This window comes from Lathyrus oleraceus, chromosome 5, assembly GCF_024323335.1.
Source record: "Lathyrus oleraceus cultivar Zhongwan6 chromosome 5, CAAS_Psat_ZW6_1.0, whole genome shotgun sequence".
In the NCBI taxonomy this organism is placed as follows: domain Eukaryota; kingdom Viridiplantae; phylum Streptophyta; class Magnoliopsida; order Fabales; family Fabaceae; genus Lathyrus; species Lathyrus oleraceus.
In genome coordinates this window covers 65,199,568-65,207,411 of record NC_066583.1, presented here as the reverse complement: position 1 = coordinate 65,207,411, position 7,844 = coordinate 65,199,568, and the positions used below count along the sequence as shown (strand labels likewise).

The following is a 7,844-nucleotide window of genomic DNA, read 5'->3' as shown; positions in this document are numbered from 1 at the left end:
CGGTACTCACAAGGAAGAACTTTCTTATCTAAAGTTCGTTTAAGGCATCTTTGGTACAACTGACCATAGCATACAGACGTCAAATGTTTTTCTTCAATCAGATCCAGCTGATCATACCAAGATTGTACCCATTCAGCTTCATCAAGGTCAGCCTCCATAATAACCCTGAGTGAAGGAATCTCAACTTCGATTGGCAAAACAGTTTCCATCCTATATACTAATGAGTACAGAGTTGCCCTAGTGGATGTATGAACCGAGGTCCTGTAACCCTGCAGAGCGAAGGGTATCATCTCATGTCAATCCTTATATGTTCTGACCATATTTTGAATAATTCTTTTGATGCTCTTATTAGCTACTTCTACGGTGTCGTTCATCTTGGGTTGATATGGTGAAGAGTTGTGGTGCTCGGTCTTAAATTCCTCACACAACTCCTTCATCATCTTATTATTGATACTAATGGCATTGTTAGTGATGATCTTGTTAGGAAATTACATAGCGAAAAATTATCTCTTTCTTAAAAAACCGAGTAACCACATGTCGAGTGACATTGGGGTATGAAGCTGCTTCGACCCACTTTGTAAAGTAATCAATAGCAACTAGGATGAATCGATGACCGTTGGAAGATTTTGGTTCTATCATCCCAATCATATCAATACCCCACATAGAGAATGGCCATGGAAAAGTCAAAATATTCAACGGAGTTGGTGGCACAAAGGTCTTGTCACCATATATTTGACATTTGTGGCATCTTTTAACAAAGTTGTAATAATCAACCTCCATTGTTGTCTAGTAATACCCAGCCCAGAGGATCTTCTTGGCCATAGCAGGACATTTCGCATGTACACTCTCACAGCCTTCATGTATGGATTTTATGATCGTGCTCGGTTCGTGTCTATCCATGCATCTATTTCATACCCTCAAATTTAGCATACCCCCACATCACCTTCTTAAACCTAATCCTTGAACATACATCCCATACATGTCATATCATATGCATTTATACTTAATGATCCATAAGAATCCACAAACTCAAGGCATGGGATTGATCTGTGAACCATGAAGGTCCTCTGATCATGTTAAGGTGTGCCCAAGCCACCTTAACCCTAATTTCATCATCAAGCATCCAACAAAGCTTGGAGGATCATTTAAATCATCTCACTCACTCTCCAAACCCAATTTGGATGGTGAGTCCCCTTTGAAGAAGCCTCAAGATTCATCTGGTCACCCAAGGACCCCTAACCTTAGCTCTTGACCCTCATTTGGCTTATGCAAGTCATGATTCCCCATGGATATTGACCTTATCATTGAGGACCCCTAAAATCCAAAGTTTGTTCATTCCCGACACCTTTGAAACATCTCAATATGACCCTTGCATCACCAAACCCAAATTCATCTGACATTGGTTCTTGACAAAACTTGTGGTGTAAGAAACCCTAATTTGGGCATCCCTTGATCATTGACATTGCTTCATTTTGATTATCCAATCACCCCACCACTCATTCAACATAAATTCATGTCCATTACCATCAAAATCCATCATTTAAACATCCATTCAATCTATGTAACAAGTACTTGATTTGGTCATGGTTTTTCAACATTCAATGCATTTGATCCACCCATGAACTTGACCTAAAATCATCCCACAAAGACCAAAATCTCATTTTCCATCATGGTATGATCATTTGAGCTCAAGAAATCACAAAATCACATTTTTAGGTCATGTTGGTTGGTCACATTTTGGCAAGAATGGCCTATGGGAAATTCCAAAGACCATAACTTTCTCATTTCACAAGCTTTTTGAATTCCACTTCAAGCCAAATGTCCTAAATAACTTCCTCTCCAACTTTGTTTCAAGGTCCAATACCTAATTCATTGAGTAAGGACCTCAATTTGCATTGGGCAAGCTGGTCCAACATGCCTACCATGCCCTAAAACATGACAAAGACCACTACTTTACCACATTTTCATTTCCAAACCACAAATCGTTTTGACCTGGTTCTTTTTGCATTCAATCAAGGACATGGCAAGGAAAATTTGGTACACGTTTTGGACAAAATGCACGAGCCAATTTCATTTGGCCTTGGTTCAAACATTGATGATCATCCTGATTGGCAAAACCAAACATGTCAAGTCAGATTTTGCATTTCCATTCACCAAGCCCCCAACTCAACTCAATTTGATCCCAATGGTCCCCAAACAAATTGCATATGGTATTGTGGTGTATTTGTAAGTCAACTTGGATGCCAAAACCTCTCCAAGTGTAAAACCTTATCCCATGTGCAAAATCAGATTTTTCCCAAAATGGAAAAAAGTGAAATCCATAGCAGGCCATCCCAAGCCCTTTGTCTATTTTAAATTGATGCTAAGGACCAAAGAAAATTGATCTAAGGTGTAAGCAAGGTCAGAGCACAACCACACATGTCCTGCAAAGTCCAACCTTGAGCATGCTTCGAGCCACTTCCCTTTATGAAGCAAACCTTCAATTTCTTCCCTCCAATCCATCCACACACCTTCCATATAAATAAGGGTAGGTGACCCCTTCATTTTCAAAGCTTGAAAAGCCACAAAATCCATGATGTACATTCGAGCTGAAGCAATAAAAACAGAGTTTTCATTTTCGAGTTTCAAAGTGTTTCAACCCCAAACAATCACCCAGAATCCATCACTAACCTCCACTCAACCTTTTCCAAGTCCTAACACACCTTCCCTGAGCCTCACATGAGCTGAGTTGAGTCATTAAAACTTCACCCTAAGATCAATTCCGATAAGGTAGTTTCACTCACCCCCATCTGAAGCTAGCAGAAATCTACCTGGACGTATCGCACGCTCGAACATACAACAGAGTCGCCATCGAACTTTATTTATTCTTGAAGGAAAGGGAAAACATCGATAAAACTTGGGGAAAAGAGATATGATGGGTAAGGAAGTCGGTTATGCAACGGGAAGGTATTAGCACCCCAAACATCCATGGTACTCCATGGGAACCATTTTGATTATTCTTGCTCGAATGGGTGTGATATCTAAAGATTACTCGCAAAAGAATAAGGGAAAGGAAAAGAAAATAAATAGATAAAGTGTTCGGTGAGGATTGGGGCCCTCATGCCTACATATCCTCATAGTGAAATGAGGAATTCAGAGCTCCGTAGTTCAAAGAATTATTGGTGGGAGGTGAAAAGAAGTGTGATAACAAGTATGGTATGAACCAAAGAATTGTGTGATTTGAACTCCAACAAGGGATGAAAATATGAAACTAAGAGTAAAACTATCATAAACCAATAAGTGATGGCCTACAACACTGTATTGGAACAACCGAAAAAGAATGAATTAAGTGTTTGGTTTCATAGCACAAACAGCTCTTAGTTCACAGAGAGGTACAAGATGGAGCATAAAGGTATAGTGTATTTGGCTCAAATAATAGGTATATCATGTGAAGTGAATGAAGGTAGAATATGAATGAATCATGGAGATTAGTGGAATGAAGTGACCGACATCACAGAATAGAGTATTTGGTAACAAGTGACTGAAAAGGTGTAATTTGAAACCAAAGGTAAAGGTATTGGAATCCATAGGAGAAATGGAATTAGAATCATAAAGGGAAGGTGGCATGAACCACAAGTGAGAGGCCTAAGGCATGGTATCACTGTATGGTTAGCCGAAAAAGAAGGAATTAAATGTCTGGGGACAATACAAACAACTCTAGGTACAAACGCAGACTTTTCATTAGGCATCCTAAAACGGTATATATGGGTATCCAAAGAAAGTGTATCTGATTTCAAAGGGATAGTATGTCACTAAGGTGAACGGTTTATGATCGAGTGTGGGTAATGGATCGTGAAAGATATGGATGATTCCTTAAGGCGGAAGGAAGAATAATTAGAAGTATGCTCGCCAAGGATTCACATCCTCGTGCCTACGTATTCTCACTGTGCAATGAGAAAGTCCGAGCAATCGTAGTTCGTGGAACTACGGAAACAAAGAAAGAGATTGAGAGTGGTGAAAGGTATAAATTGTACCAACAGAATGGTAACATTGGAATCCATAAAGGCAAATTGGCTTTGAATCGAAGAGTAAAAAGACAGACCGACAAGTGAGGGGCCCGAGGCATGGTATCACTGTCGTGGAATGACTGGAAACAAAGAGAATTAAATGTATGGAAATAAGCCAAACAACTTTTGATACAAAGATAGACATTGATTAGGTCATCCTAAAAGGGTGAATATGGAACCCAAAAGTAAGTATTGATTGGTACAAGGATAAGATATATCACTTATAGGGAACAAACAATTTGAGATCAAGGAAGAATATTATCTTGGATCCATGAAAGAATAAACTCTGAACCGAAGAGTAAACAAGTATTTTGGTCAAAAAGAAGGAATAAGGTGTTTGGTTTGACAGCACAAACAACTTTCAATTCACAAACTTTTGCCCAAAAAGGTAGGAATAAAATGTTTGGTTTGACAGCGCAAACACTCTTGGTTCACAAGGAAGACTATTCATTAGGTATCCTAAAAGGATGTACATGGAAACCAAGGAAAAGTGATATTAAATCTCGACAAGATGGTATTAATTGGATGAGTGAAGAATGAAGAGTTAATAAATAAGGTAGGATTGATAAATAAGGTAGCTCGCGAAGAAAATGGGTTCTCCTACCTACGTATCCTTATAGTGCAATAAGGAAATCAGAGCTTTCGTAGTTCAACCCTCTAGGACTGAAAACAAGATGATCAAGCAGGCAAGAATGATAGAATGATTGATTGAATTGAAATGATTAGAATGGGGAGTGAATTAAGAGAGGCTTGACAGTCGATTGATAGGAATCACACTGAAGTCTATGAATAAGGGCGAACGCTCTAAATAACTATGATCATACCTTGAAAATTAGATTAAAACTTCTAAGTCAAAATTCCTAAGGAAGCATGTCGAAATTCTTGCTTAAAATTCTATGTTAAAAATGCTAAGGAAACAAGCAATTGTATGGCAAAAATGATAAAATAACCCCTAAAGGGTAAAATAGTCAATTCATAAAAATATGGTATTGAATTAATTTTCTATTCACAAAAAAAAAATTAAAGTCAAATACACCTAAAAATTCTATTTATTCTAATACTAATTAATTTCTAAAATTCTAATCAAGTCCTAAAATTTCTAATTCTAAATCTAATCATCCTAATTACACTAATATCTAATTAAACTAAAATTCTAAAAAACATGTTAACTCATCGATTCTTAATATTTCTATTCAATTTTAAAACTCTAATTAATTCCTAAAACTTAATCTACTTCTAAATCTAATAATCCTAATTCTCAACTAAACTAATAAAAAAAACTAACAAACCGGTACAAAAAAAAAAACAAGCCCAACTACAGACTGGGCCTTGGTGAATTGAAGCACAGGGGGTTTGAAGCAAAATCTGGATTTGGGCCTCAAATCAGAGGCCGATTCGCTATTGCCAACGTTATGCAGGAAGTGGTGGAGGTGTGAATAAGGGAATTTGTTTGGACCTTGCATTGCTCAAACTGGACCGAGCAACAAACGGTCCACACCATACACAACCGGGATTTAAGAGCTACCTTTCAGTTGTGAGTTGAAACGCGACGACGGCAAAGTGAAACACGCTTTTCAAATAAGATGGAGCGGTGTGATTCTTCATCCTCACGTTCTTCCTCATCGCATCTTCAGCTTGCTACACTTCATCTTCACGCCTTGATTTCCAATCAAGATTGCAATTTGACACGCATAAAAGAGCGACACAACAATTGACTATGATATCGTTTCCATCACCGAAATCGAATTGCACAGTTATCATCCACACTCCATTCAAGGGAAAAACAGTTAGAATTTGCTAGAAGAAAGTTGTTAATCGAGTTAGTTAGGAATTCCAAAATCTGTTAGTGTGCAAGTCAATGAATTTATGGTTGGGTCTATCATGAGTTTGTTAGAGGAAATGAAAAAATTGTTAGTTAGTTCGTTGAGCTTCTGTAATTAGACTTCTGATTTAGTTAAAAAAACTTTGTTAAACTGAAGTTATGCTATGAGATTTTGTTAATGCTAAAAAACTGTTACCATCTGTTATTATATATTCTCTTGGATGACAGTTAGACGAAATCAAGTGTTAGTTTGGATTGTGATATTGTTTGCTACTCGATTCTGAAATGCTCTGCTGAAATGGTGTGAAAAATTATTGTTGCTGGGAAATGACGTATTGCAGTTGCCTTCAATTGTTAATTAGATGAGTTTTCAATAGTCATTGTTATATTAGTTCAGGCTCAAACAAAGAAAGTTATGCTTCCTTAGACTCCTGTTGTTAATACTGATACTCTGTTATCTTCATTTTCTATCACAGATGTTACCATGGGATTGCACCCTGATGTGAAAATACAGGGCGTTAGCTGGACTTGTGAAGATCATGCTTGTGTTGAATCAGCCTGCAGCAATGGAAATGTCATTAGTTCCTTTAGATATTTTACACTTGTTAATTTGTTCATTGGCTTGTAGGCTGGCATTTGATTGTGGTCTGCCAAAAGGTAATTGCAGGATGCCTTTTGTGGATCTGAGTTTTCACGGTGTAATTTTTGGATGGAAGGTTGTTTGGAGCTGGCTTCATGTTTTACCTGTCATGACGTGTGTACCTTAGCTTCTCATTTTATGACATGTTTCCTTCGTGTTATGCTCAATGTGACTTGGTTACTTGGAATGTGGTTTGTTGATCGTCTATTACAATGTGTTGGTTAGTGTTATATGTTGAGCATTTCCATGCTATGTGTTATGTTTCTTTTGCACTGCCGCAATTGATGATAGGTTTGTTGCACACAGGTTTTGCAGGTTCATGCTGTCATTGTTTGCATGCTGCATATAGCACTGCTGAGCTTGGTTATGAATGCAGAATTGATGCTCAAATGCTGATGCAAGGTGGTGCGATGTCGCGACTGACTTAGCTAGATTTAGGATTATTTGTATTATGCTTTATGTGTTGTAATGGAAACAATGGATGAGTATTTGTTGTATTGTGATTGGATTTATATGTATGAAAATACTCCCTCCGGTCTCATATGTAAGCAAAAAAAAAAAAAATTTGGAGTCTCAAATATAAGCAAAAATTAATTATAATGGTTACAATTAAATATACCATTCCAATTTTACCCTCAAATTTAGTTTTTCAATATTCATGTTTATTCCTATAATAACTCCACTTTTTACACTTCCAAAAGAGCATTTATTCTGAAACGTTGCATTTGTTATCATTGGCTTTTGAAAAGTCATATCCTATTATAAATGGTGCAGTATCATCTTGTACAAAACTCCATGAGTCTTGTTCTTTTTTTTTTTTTATACTCTAAAAATGGCAAACCCACATCATTTAGCTAATGAGTTTCCATCTTTTGATTTAGGTATCGAAGACAATAAAGTTCCTGAAACAATTCAAACTCCAACAAATGAAAGTGCAGAAAATATCACTCCAAAGAATGAAAGTGAAAATGCTCTAACTCCAACAAATGAAAACACCATTGTTGAATACTTAGATATGGATGAGTTTGATCTGAACAAATTACCAGCATTGAACTTTGGTGTCAAGAAAGAAGAGGTTAAAGATATGATAAAAATTTACTTAGATTATTTAAACTAGGTGTGTTCTTATTTGGATATTTATGATGTTTAATGTTTCTTTGTTGTTTCTATTGCACTGTTAAAGAATTGTACTGCTATGTTTCTTTATGATTGTGATGTTTAATGTTTATTTTTCTAATCATCTTCTATTGGTTTTTTGGAGTAATGTCATTGTCTATTTTATTTTTCATTTGTTAAAAAATTCTAACGTGCAGTACCAGTGCCATCAGTAAGGAAC

The 7,844-nt window shown here is 36.8% G+C and overlaps 1 long non-coding RNA gene across 1 annotated transcript; it reads left to right on the top strand.

Moving 5' to 3' along the window:
* The first annotated feature begins 5,482 nt into the window (after positions 1-5,482).
* Positions 5,483-7,122, top strand: LOC127086493 (uncharacterized). Its single transcript, XR_007789493.1, has 2 exons — positions 5,483-6,728; positions 6,815-7,122. It is a non-coding gene; the product is annotated as an uncharacterized LOC127086493 (long non-coding RNA).
* Positions 7,123-7,844: the final 722 nt, after the last annotated feature.